We start from the raw sequence: 24,824 nt of genomic DNA on the forward strand, positions 1-24,824 counted from the left end.
TAGCTGAAGCTAGCCTAGAACTTCTGATCCTTTTATCCCTGTAGCCCAAATGCTAGGATTAGAGGCGTGTGTCACCACACTTGGAAGGAAGCAGGTTTTCTTATTTATTTTCTCTTTGAAACACAGTCTTACATATCTCAGGTTGGCCACAAACTTGATATATAGCTAAAGATTACTTTGGATTCCTGATATTCCCCCATGTGCCCACCTCCCTCCATGTCCTAAGTACCAGAATGAGAAACATAAAACACCACACTTCGTGTTTCGTGGAGACTTTAAAAAAATCATTGTTTTTATTTTTGAGATTGTAATAGAATTAAACTATTTCTCCCTTTTCCTCTGTTGAAACCATCCCATACACTCCACTACACTCTCCTTCAAATTTCAAATTCATGGGCACTTTTTTCAATAATTTCTATTGCATTCATATTGTGTGTGTGTGTGTGTGTGTGTGTGTGTGTGTGGTGTGTGTGTGTGTGTGTGTGTGTGTGTGTATGGATATATATTCCTAAATATAATCTGCTCAATCTGTAGAGTGGTACTTGTATGTATGTTTCCATGGGTTACCATGGAGAACCAATTGTACTCGTCCCTGGGTTAAGATCACCTCTCCCACTTCCAGCTTCCTTGATTGTCTATAGTTCTTTTTGTATGGTTTAGGTCTCATGGGCTTTTCTCCACTCAGTATTCTATGTCCATCATTTTATCTTTGTTTAGACTGTGTTTGGACAGTTATGTTGGTGAGAGTTTATGGATGTCAATGTTTTTTTTTTTTTTCATATAATCTCACAGCAAACTCCTTTATCCTCTGGCTCTTACAATCTTTCTGGCCCCCTCTTCCATAATGTTCCCTGACCCTTAGGTGTACAAGTATTTTATAGCTGTATTCAATTGGGACTGGGATCCACAACTCTGCATTTTGATACTGGTTGTGCTTTTCCTCGGTGGTCTCCATCTGTTTCAAAGAAAATGTTCCTTGATGAAGTAGGAGGGGTGAGGACTATACTTATCTGTGGGTATACAGACAAATGCTCGTAGATTATTGCCAGGGATTGTGTGAGAGTTTCTGTTGCTGTGAAGAGACACCATGACCGTTGCAACCCTTACAAAAGACAATATTTAATTGGGGATAGTTTAGAGATTTAGTCCATTATCATCACATCAGGAAGCATGGCAGCACTGTAGGCAGACATAATACTGAAGAAGAGACTGAAGAAGAGGCCAAGAGTTTTAGATTTGGAGTGGCAGGGAGTAGGAGGAGAGAACCACTGGGCCTGGTTTGAGTATCTGAAACTTCAAGCTCACACCAAATGACACATTTCCTCCAACAAAACTACATGTACTCCAATAAGGCCATACATCCTAATTCTTTCGAACAGTGGCACTCCCTGTAAGCCTGTGGGGGCCATTTTCTTTCAAACCATCACAGAGAATGTATTGGATAAGCAAAGTAGTGGTTGCAGATTCTCCTCCATGACTTTACTAGCATTGAGTAGTTAGTTAGGTTTCTAGTACCAGACATGGTTTTCCTCTTGTTAAATGGATCTTAAGTATAATTAGAGAGTTGTCGTTTACCACAATGTTATGCATGTCACGGTTACCCCCTTAGGGTTTTCATACTATTCTTGCCATTGATATGGTTCATAGTTGTCACAGATTGGTAGGACTTTTGGTAGCCTCTGTCCTTTGGAAGCTTGGATGACGCCTTCAGGTGACTTGAAATCTAGTCCTCCGGGAGGAAGCATTCAGGTCAATTTGAACTCAGGGGTCTTTTGACTTTGTTTATGAAGTGCATGATGTCTTCCACAATACGGACTTGACCTGAAGGTGGAGAGTTCATAAGATTCCAATGTGATGCTTGTTATCTTAGGCAAAATGCAGAGGAGAGTCATCAGTCATCAAAAGGTGACACAGATGACTAGGAAAAATGATAAGTAAATGCAGCATGGTATCTTGAATGGGATTCTAAAATGAACAACAAAGAAAAGAACATTAGTGGGGAAACTGGTGGAATTCAAATAAAGTGGGTGATTTAGCCCATTGTAATGCAGCAGTGTCAGTTTCTAAATGTTGACAAATGAGCCCCGAGTCACGTAGATATGAACTATGGTGAAACTGGTGAGGGGTTAAAAAAATAAACAAAAGAGGGAAATTTGAAGAATTTTCATATTGTGAAGAAACCCTTCAAACAGTATAAGGATGTGGGGTTTGTTTTGTTTTGTGAAGGGATATGATGCCAAGACTACTTCTGTTTCCTTTCCAGTCCAGAAGCCCTCTCTTAGGTCAGGACAGTGTAACAAACATTTGGTGAGAGTGAACCTATGGCCCGTCTTCCCACAATGGTTTGAAACAGATGTTTCCACACACCCACATGGAGACAGAATCAGTTCATATACAAAAACCTCCCAGCCACTCTCATATGTATTATTTAAGTCCCTCTCAAAATGTCATCTTTCATTAAAGCAAAAATCTTCTAGTCACAAGCATATGAAGTCTCGGACACAGTGGCTGCACAAAAGTGTGTTTTGATAGCAAAAAGCCTGAGCTAGGTCCCTAGAAGAAAGATGTGAACTTCATTTCAGAACATCTTCCGTGAGCAAATACCACTACTCTTTTATGTGATTGTTTTAATGTTACTGCTGGAAAGCATATTGCTGAAGGGGCAGATACTAATGGATTTAGTATACTCATTGTAGAAGAACTATAATGAACCTATATCCCTCATGATCATCGGGTTGTCAAAAAACGTGTTCCATGTGACATCGACTAATTGTGACATTTTCCTACAGCTAGCATAAATTGGAGAAGTTGGGGAGGACTTCCAGCAAGCTCAGATAATCCTTCAGGGTTTTCCCCATGGTATTTTTCTAAAGTAATGTGAATGTAGTTTGTAGTCAGGCTCTGCAAGATAATACAGGATCTTGTACTTGCTTCATACACGGGTGTTTGCTAGCTTCAAAAACTACCTGTTACAAGATTTCCAAAATGGGTGATTCAATTCTTACTCAAGGTTGTGCCTGCTTTAAGAATCAAATATTTTTACCACTATTAGACTATTACATAAAAAGGGAACACGAAGTAGAGCTACACAGTGAGTGTCAATTTTGCATGACAAAAGGAATAACCGTCTATAAATAGGTTAGCTGGTTAGTTTAAAAAAATCAGTAAATGAACTTTTTTGGTAGAGACCACACAGATAAGAAATTAATGTACTTTTTGCTCTCTAATACATTAGCAAATGGTAAGAATAATGTGCTTTCTCTTCTTTTTCCTTCCTATAGATCATGCTCATGATGCTCTCTGAATATGATTCTCATTCTCTACTTGTTCCTACTAGGAAGACCAGTGAGCATGTGTTTCAAACTACTGAACATGGAAGAATTGATTTCCATTTTATAGCTCTGTGATGTGTCTGGGGCCATATAAAACATAGTCAATAAATTACAGAGCTGATAGCCTGATTTCCTTAGGGAGTTCTAGAATGCTCTCCCACTTGCAGTTTCAGCATTTGGCATCACGTGTCTCAGAGACTGGGAGAACTGCTGCTGTCTTGATAATAATGCTTCAAAATGAGCAGTTAATGATATTTTCAATTAGACAAAGGAGGCTCAGAAAAATGAGACCTTGGCATTTGACACTTCAGCATCCTGAGGAGGATTGGAGACTGGAGGAGCTTGAAAAGCCACAGAAGAAAAACCAATAACCAAAAATCAAAAACCTAAAACAAAAACAAAAACAAAAACAAACCCAAAAAATCAAAAACAAAAACAAAAAAAAACCTGATATTTTTCTGAAGTCTTCCATCTTTACATATTTTTAACTTCCTAAATTGAATTAGAAACATGTATTCTTAGAGGTGGTTCAAACTAGAACTTTCTCCTCTGAGAAAGCCCTTTCCCTTCTCCACTTTAGAGTGTTTTATTCCGACAGAATGCTGCAGAACAGCTTAAGAATAATCTGAACAGACAGGCCTTGATAGATGTCCCCACTCGGTCCACTCAGCCCACTGCCCTTAGATTAAGACTCTCTATCCAACCATATTTCCATACATTTCTTCATTCTTCACTAAACCTAAGCATTAAAAACAATCAGTTTTCCATCAGTCTAATGGTCTTCATTTTTGAAGATGCTTTTGTCACATAAAACTTGGAACTTGGATTAAGTACATTTTTGTTACTCTTGTTAAGTGTTTTTTACTTGAGATATTTTTCTCCTATAATATCAATGATACTGTAATCCTGAGTTGTTCAGCCTCACCCTATTGACATTTGGTGCTAACATACGAATTCCTGGTGGGTTGAGGGAGTTGTCCTGTATATAGCTCGACGTTTACTGGAGTCTCTACCCTTTGCCCACTAGATAGATGCCACTGGCTTTGTTCAAGTCTTAACATCCAAGTAATCTCTAGATATTGCTGAATGTCCCTTGGGAACTGCAAAATACTCTAATTCACCTTTTGAGAGCCACAACTGAAACAAACAAACAAACAAACAAACAAACAACAGCAAAACCAGACAAGCTGAGTGCGGTGGCTCATGCCTTTACTCACAGCACTTGGGAGGCAGAGGTAGCCCAGTCTACAGGGTGAGTTCTGGGACAGCCAGGAGTATAGAAAGAAAGCCTGTTTTAAAACAAAACAACACAGCATAACAAGAACAAAACCAGACAAGACCAAATCATGAATGTGATTTTGTTATATTGTGTATATATATAATTATATTTGTTTTATTTATATATCTATATCTTGTTCACAATTTTGAAAGGGTTATACATTGAAATAGTTAATGTAGAGCATCTAGGAAAGAGGCCAAAAGGACAAAACAAAAAATATGATGCTTCAGGTGGAAAGGCTTTAGAAGACCTACTCTGTGCAATGTAAACAAGATGCTCCAAACTCAGGAAGTAACACAAACACATGAGATTTCTGTATTTGATGCATGGAAATGGATATACATGTTGTGAGGCTTCACAATGACTCTGGACACCTCAGAGAAGGCTACCATGATTTGAGCCATAGGTACCAACATACCAGGGCAAATATGACTGAGAAGAGAGTCAATAAATCCAAGCAAAGACCAGAAGGCTTGGCTAGTCAAGCACTCATTTCTTGGCTGGAAACTTTTCTTTAAAAACTTAAGTTGTAACTCACATAATATAAAGTCCAGCTGTTAAGGAGTGTGTGTGTGTGTGTGTGTGTGTGTGTGTGTGTGTGTGTGTGTGTGTGCAAGTGCTTGTGTGTACCTGTGGAGGTCAGGGACAGAGGATGATCTTGGATGATGTTCTTCCTGAGTACTGTCTTCCTCAGCACTAGGACCAGAAGCATGGACCCCCACACCCAGCCTTTGCACATTGATTCTCTTGCTCAAACTCAAGTACTTCTGCTTGGACAATAAGCATTTTACTGACCAAGCTAACTCCCAGCCCTAACCTTTTAACCTTTTAAGCTTTTTTCCTACAGACTTCACAGACCTTAGTTTATCTACAGTGTTGTACAGCTATCCTCCTGTTTCAGTTGTATTTCCTGTTTCTGCAATAAAATACTCTGAGAAAAACAACTTAATGGGGAAATGGTTTCTTTTGGCTTGACGTTCCAAGTCATGGTCCATCATGGCCTGGAAGTGACAGTAGCAAAAGCTTGGGGAACATGATCTCTCTATATCTGGACCCAGGAAGCAGAGAACAATGCATGCTGGTGCTCTGTTCACTTTCTCCACTTTTTAATATTTTAAAATTTTGTTTTATGTGTATGTATGTGTATGCATCTTTGTAAATGTATGCTATGTATGTATAGGAGGCCACAGAGGCCAGAATAACATTTCCAATCTCCTGGAACTGGAGTTACAGGTGTTTATGAGATGCCCGACATGAGTTCTGGGAATCAAACCCAGTTCCTCTACAAGAGCAACAGATAAATACTCTTAATGACTGAATCATTTTTTCAGCCACACTTTTTTTCCTTTTGAAAATATAATTTAGCATCTCAGTCCACTAAACTGTTCCAACTATAGTGGCAATTTCTTCCCATGTCAATCAACCTAATCAAGAGAATCCACCACAAGCATGCACAGAAGTTCATCTCTCTCCCAAGTGATGCTGGATCTCATCAAGTTGGTGATTGAAATTGACCATCACATCCTTAATTTCAAAGCATTTTCATCACCCTCAAAGAAATCTGCATCCAAGAACATGTAACAGAAAGATGAAGGAAACTGTCAAAGGAGCAAATTTTATATGAACACAAAAACACCAGCAAAATCCACAGATTCACTTGAACTATTTAATTACTAATATTTCTAGTCACCAAGTAAAATACATTTTCAATCTTATAAAAAGAAGCTTGGATCACAAATGTGCTCTTGATATATTAGTCTCCTATTTCTGTGCTTGAAATAGTTCAAAACGTTTAAATGGTCAGTTGGGGGGGGGTAGGTCATTTCTATTTTCTATGGCTATAACAGAATATCTGAGGTTGAGTAATTTATAAAGGGGATAGGTATATTTCGGTTTACAGTTTAATAGACAAGGACTTCCAAGAACATAGTCCCAGCATTTTTTTTTTTTTGGCTACTGCTGAGGGTCTTCCAGTGCTTCAACTCATGGCAGAAAGTGGAAAGTTAGATGAGCAAGAAACAAGACTCGAACTCCCTGAACACGTGATAGCTAATTCAAGAGAGGCATTGCTCTATTCATGAGATCAAACGCTACTCTTGCGTCCCACCTGTCAAAGCTGACATATTGAGGAATGTTGGGGGCACATGCTCAAACCACAGCAGGCTAATATTGAAAGTGGGAGCAGAAGAGTAAAGAAAATCCCCAAATGACTCAATGTCAGTGGAATTTCTTCTATTTTTTTGTAAACTTGAGACAGGTTATCATGTCTTCTAAGCTGACCTTGAGCTAGATAAATGGCTTGGAAGGACCCTGAACTCCTGATTTTGCCTACAGCTCCCTAGTGCTGAGATTATGATTTCTTTTTTTGTCTGCATGCTTTGGAATTGTTTCCCATAAACCATAAAGTCCCACTTTATCTTATGCTGAAGTGGGGCTTTTCTTCCTCCTTGCTCGCTTCTGGACCCATTTCCACATTTGTTTGGAAGAACACATTAGCGAACTTTAGATGCCAAATTTCGACTGCTCTGTAGGAGCCTCTTCAGAAATAAATTACAGAGTTCCTGTAAGTTGGCATCTCTCCCACGCTCCATACACACAGCCAGCCTATAATACTTGACTGCTGAAGGAAGCCTTTTCCATTCAAGGGCAAAGACCTGGTTTTCTGGCAGTGCCACTGAGACAATGGCCAAGAACATATGTCCTCTTCTTTCCATACACATTTCAGCTTCTGGAAACTTCCATTAATGCAGAAATGATTGAAGATGTTTATATACTGTGACTGGTAAAGATGATGATAGAAACTTATAAAAATCAACTTTACTATTTTAATTATTAATTCTATTAAGTCCTAAACATTTTCTTGATTCTTTCTATTATATGTGATTGTATTTCAGCTACAATTCATATATAATGAAACATACAAATCTTAGATGACCATCTAATACATTTTGGTGATGTTTATCACACAACCTTAACCCAAACTCCTATGAAAATAGATTTTTACTTTCATTCTATAAAGTTTTCTCTTGCCCTTTTCTTCCCAGCTCCTAACTTCACTTCCCTTTTTACAGGTAATTACTACTTGATTTTCCGCATATTTCGTTGAATTTTGACATATCTAGAAGGGAGGAAGTAAGCAAATATCTCAAAGTTCATATTCATTAAGTGAGTTGAAGTATGGGATTACCCAAAGGGGCTCTCTGCTCAGACTTAGACTGGAAACCCAATTCTCACAAGTGAGCTTTTGATTAAGATCTGACTGAAATCTGTTTTCTCCAAAGTTACTTCTGCATCCATTGGCATAACAACGTTGATGTTGTATTCAGGAGACTTTACTGTTGGATATTTGGGGGAGAGTACCTTATTAACAAAGCCAAGACAGGAAAGTTTTACATTTACCAGGTAAGAACTTTTAATTTTTCTGTTCACATTTTATATCAAGAAGCTGCAGAAGGGGTTCAGACTTTCCAGCCTTCCTCCAGGTTGGACTGGTTACAACCTTGGATAAATTACTTCCCATCCTTGAACTTCCAGCTGTCAAACGAACCCCACTGTATTGATTTCTACTATAATGGATGGTGTAAATCTGACAGCTGGTATTTGGGATGATGGCTTGTTTACAGTTTTCTCAGCCTTCTTCAGGCCCAAGGAAAGAAAGTGATCCTGGTGTATGAAGTTTAATGAAATGAAAACAAACTCCATATATCACAGTGGAAGATTGGTCAAAGAGCAAGTTGGCTGAAAAAACTGGCCTAATGTTTGTGTCCTTATGTGGTGCTTCACAAAGGAATGGTGGGCTTGCTAGGATCCTCCAGAATTTTTATTTATTAGCACATAAATTCTTATCCAACTATTTTTCGTCTTCTCTGTTCATAAATAGGCATTGCTGCCCCTCCCCCAGCTCCCCCAGCTTCACTCAAGTTGCTTCTGTGTTGTTTTGTTCATTAGAACACGCAGGAAGGATTCAGTTTTATTTCCTTCACACAATAAAATAGCTACAAATGCTAATGACTCCAAAATGGCACTTTGTTCCCAAAGAATCACATGCCAGAACATTGAGGGGGCTGACTTCTGTGGTGGGAACTCAGCAGCACCATTTGTTCTGACAGGAACCAGCAGCTCTCTCCTCACTGCGCACACTTGGTGATCTCTTTTCTTCCCTCGCTGAAAGTCTACAGGCGGTGTGGTCTTTGTTCCTGTGTTTTCCTTTTCTTACTGCTATCCTGCTGGCAAAAGGGCAAGTAGAACCTCGGCATGAGTAGGAAGCAGAAGCAATGAGCAGATCAAGCAAGCAAATCATGAGGTCAGAAGCCCTGGAGACTGAACCCAGGCTCTCATGGAGGCAGGGCAAGTAAGTGCCTGACACGGAACTGAATCTGCATCTGTCGAAGCCTTTTCTCTCAGGCTGAATTGGTTGGCAAGTCCATTTTGAATGTGAGGTCTCTGTGATTGGTATCTCACTGTTTTCTTCAAACCTGTGTGTGGGTAGGGATGTTCATTTTGGTTTGAGATAGAAAATAACCTCCTGTACCCAAGCCTGGAATTTGTGAGAGTAGGGTCTTCCTAAGAGGATCCAGGGAGTCAAGTGTGGAATGTCTGCTGTGACACTAGAGACATGGTTTACCTCACCCGGAATGAGCTAGGCAATGAGTCACTGTGTGTTCAAGACGTTTCTCTCTACTTAAAATGTTGTTACAGTGACACACGCGCTTCAGACTTGGAGGTCGTATGCAGATGCAGGTTCTCACCACACAGGAAGAGTTGGGGCCTGAAACTGCATTTCTCATAAGCTCCAAGCCTAGGCTGCTGCTACAGGAGGCCTGTAGCTCAGAAGAACACAGTCTGGGGCCAGGTGTGGGCGAGGCACTTGCTTTTATAAAATCTCACAGAATTCTCAAAAAATCAGATAAGGCTAAAATTTACTGTGGTAAAGAAGGAAACTGGGGGCTGTCGGGAGAATGCTGATGTTCCATAGCTAGTGAGTGTCAGAGCTAGTTTTCTATTGCTGCGATAATTATCATGTGCAAAAAAACAGCCTGGGGAGGAAAATGTTCTTACAACTCACAGTTCACACTCCATCATGGAGACAAGTTAGGACAGGAACTCCAGGCAGGAACTGGAGCAAGGACCATAGAGAAACATTGCTTACAGGCTTGCTCCTTGTAGCGTGTTCAGTTTGGTTTCTTTTCCTTTCTTTTCCTTTCTTTCCCTTCCTTCTTTCTTTCTTTCTTTCTTTCTTTCTTTCTTTCTTTCTTTCTTTCTTTCTTTCTTCCTTTCTTCCTTTCTTCCTTTCTTCCTTTCTTCCTTTCTCTCTTCTTTCTTTCTTTCTCTTTTTTCCCTCCACCTCTCCCTCTTTCTTTCTTTCTTTCTTTCTTTCTTTCTTTCTTTCTTCCATTCTTTCTCGCTCCCTTCTTCCTTCATTTTTTCTTTTATTTTTCCTTCTTTCTTTTTTAATTATATTTTTATTATTTAAGACATTTTATAAATTTAAATATACTTTGATCATATTCTTCTCCACCGTAGTCCTTCCTTCCCTACCCATCCATCTTTAAATTCTTTCTAAAAAAACAAACCAAAACAAAACAAGTAAGACTCCAATACAACAAGACCCTCTAAAAGCAATAAAGCAAACTGAAACAACACACAAAACAAAAAAACTCCACCAAACTAAACCAAATAAAAACATACACACAAAAGCTCAGGGTCTATTATATGTTGATAAACTACTGAGCATGAGGTCTGCCCTGGACTGGTTGCTGATACACTCAGTGTTGCTCCATTGGAGAAAATTGATTTTTTCCCTCTCCCCGCAGGTATAAATGACAGTTCAATTGTTAACCTCTGCCCTAGTGGCTAAGTTTTCATTTATTCATTCATTCTTCATTCATTTAAAAAAATGTAAAATATAAGAAGATAAAGCAACATTCTTAGTTATCAGGGAAATGCAAGTTAAAATTGACCCTGAGATTTCACCTCAAACTAGTCAGAATGGCTAAGATCAAAAACTCAGGTGACAGCAGATGTTGGCGAGGATGTGGAGAAAGAGGAACACTCCTCCACTGTTGGTGGGATTGCAAGCTGGTGTAACCACTCTGGAAACCAGTCTGGCGGTTCCTCAGAAAATTGGACATAGCATTTACCTGAAGACCCAGCTATACCACTCTTGGGCATATACCCAAAAGATGCTCCACCATCCCAGAAGGACAAGTGCTCCACTATGTTCATAGCAGCCTTATTCGAAATAGTCAGAAACTGGAAGGAGTCCAAATGTCCTTCAACTGAAAAATAGATACAGAAAAGGTGGTTGGTTCATTTACACAATGGAGTACTATACAGCTATTAAAACGAGGACATCATGAATTTTGCAGGCAAATTGATGGAACTAGAAAATATCATCCTGAGTGAGGTAACCCAGACCCAAAATGATATGGATGGTATGGATATTAGCCAAAAAGTACAGAATACCCATGATATACCCCACAGATCCAAAGAAATTAAAAAAAGAAGGAAGGCACAAGTGAGGATGCTTCAATCGCACTTAGAAGAGGATACAAAATAGTCATAGGAGACGGAGGGAGGGAGGGAAGGAACTAGGTGGGGGAGGGAAGGAGGACTGGAATGAGGGGTAAAATCAGGCATGGGGAGAGACAGAAGAGAGGTCAGAGTACCAGAAGAATGAATGGAAATCTGCAGTTGTCAGGGGTTGGGGTGGGGTAATTTCTAGGAAGTCCCAGCAGCCTGGGATGGGGAGGCTCCTAAAAGTCGATCTGGGTGAGCTTAGCTGAGATGCCAAACAGTGGTGGCGTGCATCCTGAAGTAGCCACCTCCTGTAGCCAGGCAGGACTCCCACTGGAGGGATATGAACACCAACTCACCCACAAAACTTTTGACCCCAAATTTGTCCTGTCTAAAGGAAAACACATAGACAAAGATGGAGCAGAGACTGAAGGAATGGCCAACTAAGAACTGGCCCAACTTGAGACCCATTCCATAGGCAAGCACCAACATGCTGACATTATTAATGATACTCTGTTATGGTTGAAGACAGGAACCTAGCATAACTGCCCTCTGAGAGGTTCTATCCAGCAGCTGACTGAAACACATGCAGATACCCACAGCCAAACCTTGGATGGAGATAGGAAACTCTTATGGAGGAATTGAGGGAAGGATTTAAGGCCCTGAAGGGGATGGGAGCCCCGCAGGAAGACCAACAGAGTCAACTAACCTGAACCCCTGGGAGCTCTCAGAGACTGAGCCACCAAACAAAGAACATACACAGGCTGGAACTAGGCCCCTCCGGACACAAATATAGCTAGCAGCCGTTCAGCTCAGTCTCCATGGCTGCCTGGTCTGGCCTCAGTGTGAGAGAATGCACCTAATCTGACAGAGACTTGATATGTCAGGGTGGGGGAATACTCAAGAGGGTCCCCAACCTCTCAGAAGAGAAGGAGAGGGAAAATCAGCAGAGGGACTCTCAGAGGGGGAGACAAGGAGGGAGAGCAGTGTGAGATGTAAATAAATAAATAAATAAATAATAAAGCAAAAATTATCATATTGAAATTGGACAAGACAAACCATCAGGAAAAAAGAACCCAGAAGACACAAGAATCGAGACCCACTGATTTGTACACTCAGGAATCTCATAAAAACACTAAACTTGAAGTTATAATATATATACAGAGGATTTAGTGTAGACTCATGCAGGCCCTGTGCATGCTTCAATCTGCTTTCTTATACAACCTGGGACCACTGCCCAAGGGTATCACTGCTCACAGTGACCTGGGCTCGCCCACAGTAATCTTTAATCAAAAGAATGCCCCACAGGTGAATCTATCGGGGATTTTTTTCTCAGTTGAAGTTATTTCTTCTCCAATGTGTCAAGTTGACAAAAATGAACAGAGACAATGAATTGGGAGTATTGGAGATACTTAAGAAGTGAGGGGAGTAAATTAAAGCAAGATTTCTTTGCGTGTGGGCCCCAGTTTATCAGAATCACCTGGGAACATGTTCGACATAGAAAATTTCAGGTCCCATTTCAGACCTAGTTTGTCAGAAACTGAAGGTGCCACCTCTGCAATCTATAGTCTAACTAGTCAATTGCCTCATATGACTTCGCTGAACACTCAGCTTTGAGAACCACTAAGACTAACCCATGTTGATGAACCAGTAATGTGTACATGAATCAGTAGAGAACTTGTTAAACAGCAGATTCTGATTCAGCAAGTCCAGGGTATGGGCAGAAATGGTGCCTTTCCCACAAGCTCCCAGATGATGCTGATGTAGCTGGTCCATGGACCACACTTTGGGTACAAGGAATAGAGTTAGCTTTCCCTCCAATAGCAAGACTCCAATAAATGGTCTGTGGGTTTTATTTTTTACACGCTTACTGGTTATGAGAAAGAAGGGCACATTCCTGTATTTAAACACACAACAGAAAGCAAGAAAAGAAAAGCAGAAAGCTCCAATTTAATCTAAAAGTTCTGGGATAAGCAAGAATGCAGTGAAATGCCAAAAGGCAAGGCATGCAGTTGTTTCAAATAGAAAATTTGGTTGAGTTCAGCACTGTCCTCAAAACAATGTTGTTCCTTCAAAGACTCATTCCCCTACATTCTTTCTTTGTCTTTTCCTTAGGTTTGACTCTATTGGTCAAACTTCTCTACTAAATAGCACCTCTAACTATCTAATTTCCTCTAAGGAAATAATCCTGGGGACAAAAGAACATGCAGTTCCAAGTTCAAGTTTATTACTTACTTCAGTACAGAGGAAAAAGAGAATCAAACTGGCAGTTTGTCACCTACAGTGATTTCTGGGCCTGCTGACAAATGTGCTTGGTTTTCTGTGACCTCATTTGGCTTTTTCTTCTCACTGCCATATGTACCCAATATAGGCAGAATCTGTATGATGGGTTTTTTTCCTCCTAAGAAAAAGCTTTTCCCATTACAGAGTGAAGAGGTAACTGGAGTTATGAGGATAAAGCCTGGGTCCCAGTAACCCCAACAAGCTGAGCTTTGCTACTGTTCCCAATACATAAATTGAAGAGATAGGTTATTGTGAAAGGCAGAGAAAGAAGACATAGTCGATGTGGCCATATTGGAAAGAGGAATAAATAAAGGGATCTCGTGACCCCACATCTGTCTTCAGGGCATTAACATGAGTTTTCAGTTTAAGCAAAGGAAGAATTGAAGCAACAATTGCAAGGCATGTATACTGAAGCAGTCTTGTTCAAGATGTGGTCTGGTTGAGGATGCTCAGATCTGGCTCAGCAAGCTCTTCCAAAGAAGCCCTTCAAACTGCTATCTTTGGGAGGATCAGTCGGGTTACTAGAAGATTATCTCTTTTGCTCCAGGACTCAGTCTTTCCATCGCAGATGATTTGTTCCATCTCCAGAAAATGAAGAGGCTATCTTACCCTGTAAGGTTCTGCTATTGCAGTATCTAAGGTGATTCCAGTGCAAATGTTTCAGACTATGATTCATCTCTGTTTCTTCAGCCATAGTAAAAGAAGCAACAACAAAGCAAAGACCGCTGTCTTAGGATTTCCATTGCTATGAAGAGACAACATGACCAAGGCAACTCTTACATGCAAGCAGACATGGTGCTGGAGAAGTAGCTAAGAGTGCTACATCATCTGAAGGTAGCCAGGAGAAGACTGGCATCCTCAGGCAGCTAGGAGGAAGCTCTCTTCAGCAATGGGTGGAGCCTGAGAATAGGAGGAGATCTCCAAAGCCCAACCCCACAGTAACACACTTCCTCCAACAAGGCCATATTTCCTAACAGTCCCATTCTCTATGGGCCAAGCATATTAAAATCACAACAGTGATGCCAGGCTTTCTTATTGCTTTAGGATGCTGTGAATCCAAAGAGAACAGTCAATGCTTCTTAGTAAGAGCAGCCTGTTTCAAAGCATACCTTCTATCCTTCTCATTTAATATAATATGTGCTTTTCCTTCAAGACTCATCATGCCTCTAAGATTGTTCTTTTGTGTCAGGAAACTTCAAGTCAACAAAGCCAGACACAGTGAGTAATAAAACCTTGCTTTAAAAATGACCCTCCTCCTCTGCACATCACCTTTTAGCTCAGATTTTCTCTTTGCTTTTGTGGCAACCCACATTGTTTTTCCTCTGATGATACGTTCCGGAAAAGGGAGAAATCCTTTGTCTTTTATTTGGGTACATTTTCAATTTGAAATCATTGCTGACTCAGTATGTTATGTTGAGGCCTGAAAAACTGAGATAAAGGAAAGATAGGTGTTTGGAGGTCTCCGGTCTAGACATCACTTCTTGGTCTATTTCTACAGAGTGATAAGACATCATTAACCAAGTATGATTAATTTTTGTTTTCTTTATTGTCTCAATAAAGTATCTTAAACATACCTGAAAGACAGTTTTTTCACTAAAAGACATCTAATGAGTATTTATTGTTAATCTAATTTTCTTATATCACATTTTATGTATTGATATTTTAAGATAGCATGCAAAATAAATATTTTCATTATGTCATTTTCCCAAGTGTGTGTGTGTGTGTGCATGTGTGTGTGTGTTGCATACATAGGGTATTATACTCTTATATTTTGCTCTTATTCATTCCTAATCCTCAAACCTCTTTGTCAATGATGTAGTACGGCTTTTTACTGGAGCATTACATGATTGTCCTATCTTGACCTTGTATTGGAAATAACATTGGCCAGGTTGCCATGACAACAGAACAAGTACCACAATATTATGCGGTAGCAAAATGCATGGCAATGATAGTGAGGCTTATAATAGCATTGTCAAGTTGACATTATTTAGAATCACCCGAGAGACAAACTTCTCGGCATGCATGTGAGAGTTTATATATCAAGCAAATTAAGGTGGGAAAATATACCTTAAATGTGGGTGGCACCATTCCATGTACTGAGGTCCTAGAGTGGATGAAAGGAGAAAAACATCCAAGAAACAACATGAATTGCTTTTGGCTTCCTGACTTCAGATGCAATGAATCTAGCTGCCTCATAGTCCTCCTGACATTCCTATCCTTGCCCCACGTTGGACTGTCGTCCTCTCATGCTGTAAACCAAAATAAACCATACCTTAGGTTGCTATTGTTTAGTATTTTGTCATAACAACCTCAAAGTAAGCTATATAGCACTATTGACATACCCTAGTCAAAGAAGGGGCAGAATGGTCCCAGGACACTCACAAGGGATTCCAACCTTGTACCCTGCCTGCTGTCACCTCACTACAAGTTATCTTGGCTGATGCTAGAATGTAGGTGAAGTAGAGGGTTAACACGAAGTGAGACTTCATGATGTAGCTTCATTCAGGTCATTATTTGGAATGGGGTGAGATTTTATGAAGAGATAGCATTTTTGAGATCTCCCATGGTTCTATAAGTAACCATTCACTCATGATCTTATAAGTAAACCCAACAATTTCATTGGTTCAAGAAGCTACACTTGGGGTGAAATTGTTACTTTGGCCTGCCTTTCAGTGCCCTTTCTGGGAGTAAATATACATCCATTTTAATTTCTCCAGGAAAAACTAACATGATCATGGAATATCCACTTCATCACCTTAGACCAAACATTTGTGTCTGATTACTGAGAGCAATATTCATATGATGGTTTCGAGTGAGCTATGTGTGAGCCTGAATAATATTTTCTTCTCTGGATAATTAACAATGTAGTTATATACCCATTTATAGAAAGCTTTCTTAATTACTTCTAATTTTGACAATTGTGAAAAACTTCTATAAACAGCTGTGGGGAAAAAGTGACCCAACTTGAAGTATCTGCTCCTTTTTGGTCACTAGGGCAATGTTTGTTTTTTTTGTTGTTGTTGTTGTTGTTGATGATGTTGTTTTTTGTTTTTACATTGATAATGCACAAGTCCTACACCATTTTTCATCTTCACCAAAGTACATTGTAGCCACTTTTTCAGAGGTTCCCATCCACAAATCCTCAGAAGAAAAGAATGTTGCCAGTGCAAAGTTCAGTTTCATGATGAATCAAAAGTCTATGGACTATCAAATTTGATAGAGCAGTAGTCATACAACACTGACAGTCCACGGAATAGTGATTTGTTGTTGTTTTAGATCATTTGAATTATGTCAGTGAGAACTTCAAATGCAATGGAAGTGATCTGAATTGCAGGATGTATTAGGAAAGTCATCGTGCTTAGTTTCCAGTGAGTTGGAGATCTATCTCCATCTATCCTTTGACAACAGTTCCCTAGGTTAGTCTCTCACCAGAGCCCTACCTGGACTATTACATTAGTTCACACTCCCTTCAGCATCACAGTCATCCTCACTGCAACTCTGAAAGTTTCTTCTGTCTTTGCCTCCTGCCAATATACACTTGAATCATCAACGGTGACTCTTTATTCTGACTTCATGCTGAATATGATGATTTGACTTTTTACAAATGGTTGGCTACAGAGAAGTGGTGGTGTCTTGCTTTTCACAAGGCTCATTGTAAATAAACATGTGGACATCCCTCCCGGTGTTACATAATCACAGCAGCTTTAGCTGATGTCACTGAAACTTTCGAATAACGTTCTACCAAATGTGCTGCACATTTCAGCCTTTCGAGCCTATGAATTGGTTGATTAGATCCTGGGCCAGTTTTGTTCCCTAGATTACCCTCTAATGGAGAAGTGTGCGCAGGAAGTTTGCCAGGATCCGTGCCTATAAGAGGGAAAGAATGGAACTGCAAAGAACTTTGTTGACAGAGGCCACAGTCTATTTGCATGGGCTACACCTTTAGAATCCAGAGAGGAGGTATAACCTTAATCAGGGAAGCATCCTTGGCAAAAGGATAGCGGCAGCAAGTGAGCAGCAGGCAACACTCCCAGTAACAATAACTAGAAATAAAGCATGTTACTAAAGGACATCCTGAGACACATTTTTGACCACCTCTGCACTCCTGGAGGACACTTCCTCAAGAAGCACTTAACACTTGTTTCTCTCATTTGTATCTCTCTTTGCTTTCTTTCTTGAAGCTTCTTTAAAAATTATTATTGTATTCATTTGTTAGGTATTTGTGTGTGCATGCTTACACATTACTGGAGTACATGTGTAGAGATCAAGGAATAACTTTCCGAAGTTTGTTTTCTCTAACTGTTTGGATCCCAGGGATCAGATAAAGGTTATCATGCTTGGTGGCAAGCACATTAATCCACTGAGCCATCTTATGGTCCCTGTAAAATATATATATATATATATTCAGGGGATTAGGGCGGAATATAAATTCCTTCCTTTTTGGTGTATATTAATTATACGTTTCCAAACATGCATACAAGGTACATGAATACACTATGAGATCATTTATTTTGTTTTAATTTTTGCATCCATATCTGGCACAATGTCTAGTGTGAGCAAGATGAAGCCCTAGGCTCAGTTGCCAGCACCACGGAAAAATAATCATGAAGACACACCCCTGTAATTCCAGTGCTGAGGAGGTAGAAGTTGAAGGATCCTAAGTTCAAAGTCATCCTCAACAACATAGCGAGTTTGAGGCCAGTCTGGAGTCCATGACACCTTGCTGAAGTGGAAATTTAAGGCTTCTTTGGTAAGTCAGTTGGATGGTGTTTTGCTAGGGCAAACACATGAAGGAACGTTTAGCTGAAGCAGACACAGGTGAAAGGATGTTCTGCTAAAGCAAGCACATGAAAGGATGAAGGATTCTTTGCTAACAACACCTTGCCTCAAAGCCCAACTAAAAAGGTCCAGCAAGATGGCTCCATGGATTAACGTGGTTGCCTTGTGAGCCTGATGATCGCTGACCTCAACATGTGCTCTGTGGCACACATGCGCCTGTTATATCACATATAATAATAATAGTAATAATAATAATAATAACAATAATAATAATAGTTGAAAAATTAAGAAAGAAAAGATTCACAAAATTTAAGTAATGTTTTCATTATGGTTGGATGCCATTTTATTTCTTCTTAGTCATCAAAACGTGTGTATTTCTAAGGTGTAAAATATTTCTAAGATCCTGCTTTTAATGTTGGTTAGTTTTTATTTCTTATTCTCCATCTAAATCAAACTCTTAACTATGATGAAAAAAAAAAAAGTTATAGCCTGTCTAGAGAAGACCTTGATCTGCTCTGACTTGCCTTGTTGGCTAGGTGTCCTTTTACCAGGGACAGAGACTCTGGGCTAACAAAATGAGCAGGAAGGCAAGATCTGCTTATTCAGGTGACTCCTCCTGGGGAAAACCAAACACTGGTCCTCCAGGTGGGGGGACATTTTCTCCACCTCCATTGCACATCCATTTTAGAAATAAAAATAAGCAGTTTCCTCTATATGGACTTCTGGAGAACTTCTAAGTCCTCTATGGTCTGCCATTTGTGATCTCTACTCAAGGAGACCTTTGAGTAGATGGAATTTGCTTTTAGTATTTGAGCTAAAGCAAAGTAGGTTAAATGGAACTCACTCATCTGTCTTATCTTTCTGGCTCAAAGACATTTTAATTTATTTCTTTTTCTGAAGTTCATGAATTTAATCCCAGAACTGATCAGCTTTTAAAAGAAAACAAAAATTGGGCAAAACAAGATCCTTCTTTTTAAGCCATATGCTAACAACATCATTTAATGAATTGAAGGGTCTTTCCATTAAAAGAAATCATAGAACTAAAAGATGCTACAAAAAAATCATCTTTGGTGTCAAAAAAGCAGATCTTTGATTTAAATCTATCTGGGCATGTTGGGTTAATGTCTATAGTCCAAGTACTCTGGGAATGGAGGAGGGGGGACTGTACTATAAATTCAAGATCAGTCAGAGAGGGCTACAGTGTATGTCTGCTTCAAAAAGCAAACTGACAACAACAAAACCCCCCAAATTCCAAATATTTGAATTTTTTTACAAATTCTTAAAACTATTTTACAGTCTTGCTAATGGGTATTATAAGAATTTTTGTAAATGCCAACTTTGCATCTAGAAAAATGTTTGCAAAAATGTACAACAGGCCAGAAGCAATAGGGTTTCTCTGTGTTCTGCTTCCATTTGTTATGACATTTCAAGTTATATAATCTCTCAATAGAGAAAGGGGAGCACTGCTGGGAATTGAATGTGTCAGATCCATGGGTGTGGGTCTCTCTCCTATATGAGCACTTAGTGTTTAATGCACAATTCTTTCCAGGTTGCATCTCTGAGGTTGCTGGGCTCAGACATTTTTAAAATCCATTTTTGTTCTCTGTATTTAATTTTAATATACATCCTTATCCCCCATTATTTTAATGCCAGTGACTCCAATAATGAGAAGAGTGTGTCTCATCAAAGTGCCAAGCCCATCATGTAGTAACTGCTATAATAAGGGCAGAGGAGGAGCAATCAATCGTCGATGAAGAAGCCCCTATCTTTGTCATATGAATTAAACAGAGAGGAGCACACGAATCTCAACATTTATCTATTCCTTATTGAGTAGAAGGAAAAATGTCACGCCTCATTTGCAATCCGCACACATTGTTCTCACAGCAATTTGGAATGGGAAGGCTAATTCTCATGATACCAAGGAGCAAGAGAGGCAGATGAGCTCTATAGAAGACCACCAAATGCAATCTCCACCCTTTGCTTTGAAAGAAAGTCTAATTGCCCGCAACACATTAAATCCATTTGATGGTGAATTGCTATTTCAGTCACACGGGCTAGTTCTATATCTCAAAGGGAGAGAATATATATTCATGATGCTGAGAACTCAAATGTTTCATGTCGGATTGCTCCATGAAGCCATGAAAAATGAACTTGGAAAAGATATGAAAAATTTATGCCTCGTGCTTCTTGTACATTTCAATACCAGATTTTAGTGTAATATATAGTGATGGTTGCCATAGCAACAGTGATCCAGGACCTTGATTATGCATATAAGAAAACTGGCAGCAAGGTGGAGCAGCCTTAAGCCAGAAATAACTGCCTTGCTCACAGTCCTATAGTTGTGTCAGCTTTATATTAATTATCTAGATTTGTGCTGTGAAAATTACTGGTCAACTTACCAAATTGTGGGCTTTGAGCTGATTCTCTTGATAGCTCTCAGAACACTGGGACAGAACAATATACAGAAGATAGGAATTAGATTTGTTTATCTTGATTGCTTAAGAAATCAAGAAAATTGATGAGTGTTGAAATAGATATAATTAAGAAAAAGGAGAGCCCACATAGTTTTTGATTAAGTTTTATGGTAACAGTTTTTTTTTTTACATAAATGATACAAAATCACTGTGGGATAAATCTATTGCATACATGGTAAGCTGTATCACTCAACTTTTCAACAAAATGGCTGCCAGCATTTAGTATGCTGGCACAGAACTGTGGGGCTCTAGCTGTTTCCTTTTTGTCAATTATTAGTATTGAAATCTTGTGTTCAAAATAAACTAATGATAGGCATTGAGTCAAATATAAGCCGTGGCACCATAATTTTTTGAAAAGGTTTTCATGAAAATAGCTTTGAGGAGAAAAATAAAATAGAGAGCTTCTCCTAGTCAAGTTTCTAACTTTTCTAACTCAGGGAAAATGCCGCTTTCTACACAGGTGCAATGATTATACCTTTTGTGGCACTATATAGTACCTTTATCATGAAGTATGAAAAAAAAATCCAATGACAAAAGTCTACCACTATGAAAATAGTAGGAATTGGTTTTGAGGAGTTAGCTACTTTAGTTATTATATTTCAGCCTCCTAATAATTAGACTTCATTTAAAAATTAAAACTGTGAGGCTAAGCAATTTCCCCAATGTCAAATATAATGTCTCCTGTTATGTTTGTAGAATTTAATGTGGAATCTAGTTTTCTTACCATTATGTGTCTACTGTATACTCTCGATCAGTGGAGCTCCCGATCTCAACTTTCCTAACACTGTGACTCTTTAATACAGTTCCTCATGTTGTGATGACCCCAACTATACAATTGTTTTGTTGCTACTTCATAACTGTAACTTTCTCACTGTTATGAATCATAATGTAAATATTTGGGGGGAGTGCTAGAGGTTTGTCAAAGGAGTTATGACCTACAGATTGAGAGCCACTGGTCTAGAAATCTTTCCAAGTAGTTTTCCATTGATCGTATTCTGTGATAAGCTGTTTTGTTATTAGACAACTTACCTTTCCCCTTGCTATGACAAATAGTGACAAGAAGAAACTTAAAGGAGGGAGGCTTTATGTGGACTAATGCTTTGAAAGTCCTGTCCATCATGGCGGAGATGGCATAGCAGCAGGATCGTGCTGTAGCTCTTTAGGTTGTGTCTGCAGCTAGAAAACAGTGAGCTGGATGAAGATGCTCAGCTTCTTTTGTCCTTTTGATTCAGTCTGAGAGCCCAGTGCATAGGGATGGTGCAGCTCACATTCAGGATGTGTCTTCTCTCCTTCATTCAATGTCTCAGCAAATGCCCTCCTAGACATGCTTAGAGGTAAGTCTAGTTGATTCCAAGTCCAGTCAAGTTAACAAGGAGGAGAAATCCTTCAGAGTTCTCAATGTAACACATTAGCACTTGATGATTCAAAATAATCAGCATTATTATTTCAGTTGCAGAGGGTTAGAAACGTTGGGACAGTTTAGGAACTTTGCCTCAGGGTTTCTTCTGAGGGTAGAGTTAGGGCATCTGCATGCTTGCAGATGCCCAAAGATTGATCGAGGGTAAAAGATCTGCTTCTAAGATGGTTGGTCTCCTTACATAACTGTTGTCAAGAGGCCTTATTCCCTATCATGTGGGTTTCTCCCTAGAGTTGCTAGACTCCATTCACAGATTTCCAGTCAGCTTCCCTGGTAGTGAGTGATCTAAAAGATCAAGGGCATGCAGCAACGCTTCTTATGATCTAGTCTAGGTGGGTCACGCACCTTTGGTCACTTTCTCCGCATATATGTTAAACATAAACCACTAACTCTAGCCCACACTCAGTGGGAGATTTTACTTTTTAAGAAAAGAAGTATCAAAAAGTATGAACACAGTTTCAAGCAATCACACAAGCTCACTTTGGAGTTCAGAAAACACTGTAGCCATGGAAACCGAGAGCATAGAAAAACAACCCAATTTCATGTACTTAAAGAAGCTAGCAATATGGTCACAATGAAGCTGCCTACACTAAATACGATGAGTAATGCTAGGAAAGTTTTTATTATTCAAAGACTGAATCTTGATAATACTCTAATGTGTCTGAATAATATAGAGGGGCCTATTTAAATGATACTGTGCCTTTGAAATACAATTATAGTAATGCAATGTTTTTCATAAAATGTCAGACTCACAGTCAGTACCATTATTCATAAGGATTCAAGGACAAGACATATTAGAAAAGAGAAAAACTGTGTTAAGATAATCTATTAATGGCTGTTTATGACGTTCTTTCTCTTTCTGGATCTGTTGATTACATAATTGTTTGTTTTGGTTTTGTGTTTGCTATATAGCCCTGGTTGGCCTAGAATATTCTCCATAGTCTAGGTTGGTCTCAAACATGTGATCATGCTGCCTCAGCCCCTGAAGGCTGAGAATACAGAAGTTTGGGGTATTCTTAAACTTACAGCACCTTCAGCCCCTGCCTTTTAAGTTCCTAGTCATGCACATACTCCAACTTTTGTAGTATTTCAAAGCCAGAGAGAAGAGGGAAGTATTTTGTTTGTTTTTATTAAACCGAGCAACCAAAGGCACCTCTTTAGTGCAATAGGCAGCATGTCCATCTTATAAGATGAAAAGCTGAATAACCAAGCCAATTCTCTTATTTCTGAACAAGATGGAAAAACAAGCAGAGAGATCTAATTAGAATCCTATGACCTTTGCTGTCTTTTCTCCCCCAGAAGCCTACATAGGACCTTATAGAGCATGAAATCTAGCCATCAGGGACAGAGTTTCCTGGTGAATTTGAGATTGATTTCTGCAAACAAAGTGGCTGGAAGAGAGACCAGCTGTTGGTTCTCAGGAAACATGGAGGAGGGGTAGATAAGATCAAAACACACTGCATGCATATATGTAGTTTTCAAATCATAAATACAAATATTAATTTTTAAAGTGCCATTAAAATATGGGTAGCTGGGGAAGCACCCTCTCAGAGGCAAAGGGAAGGGAAAATAAAGTGAAGAACTCAGGGAGGTGGGGATCAGGAAGGGGGCAACATTTGGAATATAAATAAATAAAATAATTTAATAAGAAATAAAACAAAGTATGGATGGCTGGGACTCATTAAACTTATTCTGGGACCAAGTCCTACGTTGTTTTTTATCATTAGCAATGTCTTTGAAACTGATATTAAAGAAATATAATGACAAATATAGAGAAGTTGGAATTTTAAAAATGCAAAGAAGTATATCACCACTCCAAGTCATCATCCATCACAATAGGAAGTGTATTTCCTTGGTTTCCTTTGTTCACACCTATTTCACATTGTTGAGAACTGCACTGCCCACAGACTTTTGAATAGCCTTCTTTATTTGCTTACTATTCAAGAAAAAAACAAAAACCACAAAAAACCCATTTCTTCAAAATATTTTAGTAGCTATTTCCTGCTGTTTGTGATAGCTGTGTAAATAATTGTTCGATGAGTTGCCATTCACTGTCTTAATCATCCATCCATCTTACTGGATCTGCTGGATGTTGTTATCACTTGATTTGCTGATGCTGCATTTACTTGCTTTCTCAGTTCAGCTACTGAAGTCGTTGCTGTCAGCTGTTGTTCAAGTGCCCAATTTGATGGTGTCTCTGCATCTATATATCTGCTGCTTGCTAGCTATCCCTTACTTTCGCTTGCCACATGCTTAATAAATGCACTTCTTTGAAGCCAAAAGCAAGGCTATCATCTATCATTCTCCATGACAGCATTCGTAGCACTCCAGTGAGCTTCCATTTATCTTCCTATACCAGATTCTGCACACGATTCAAATGTTAGGAACCTTTTTATTATGTTTATGCATGCCCCTACACAACTCGTGCCTTGAATAAGGATGTGTTATGTTAAACTTACTGATTTGTCCTTCTCCTTTTTTCTTCATCTCAAACTAAAAACAAGTTTTTGAAGGATGTCTCCACATACCAAATCATGACAAAAATGACTTCATTTGTTCCTCCCCCTTTCGAGATTTTTTTTGTTTTCTTTTTACTTAGGTTTTATTTTGTCTTTATGTAAAAAGGTTTGAGTTTAAACAAATTCAAGTACTCTCCTGGTCTACATACTGTAACCCTGTCTCAAAAGAGAGAGAGAGAGAGAGAGAGAGAGAGAGAGAGAGAGAGAGAGAGAGAGAGAGAGAGA

General features: G+C 39.2%; 1 long non-coding RNA gene across 1 annotated transcript in view; it reads right to left on the bottom strand.

The window, feature by feature from the left end:
- Window positions 1–262: 262 nt before the first annotated feature.
- The window catches only part of LOC114616271, a 78,925-nt gene continuing 54,363 nt past the window's right edge, over window positions 263–24,824 (bottom strand). Inside the window, exon 2 of the long non-coding RNA XR_003710616.1 lies at window positions 263–1,965. This is a non-coding gene — a long non-coding RNA (uncharacterized LOC114616271). The remainder of the gene's footprint in view (window positions 1,966–24,824) is intronic.

Source organism: Grammomys surdaster, unplaced genomic scaffold (assembly GCF_004785775.1).
Source record: "Grammomys surdaster isolate TR1022 unplaced genomic scaffold, NIH_TR_1.0 131, whole genome shotgun sequence".
NCBI classification, from domain to species: Eukaryota; Metazoa; Chordata; class Mammalia; order Rodentia; family Muridae; genus Grammomys; species Grammomys surdaster.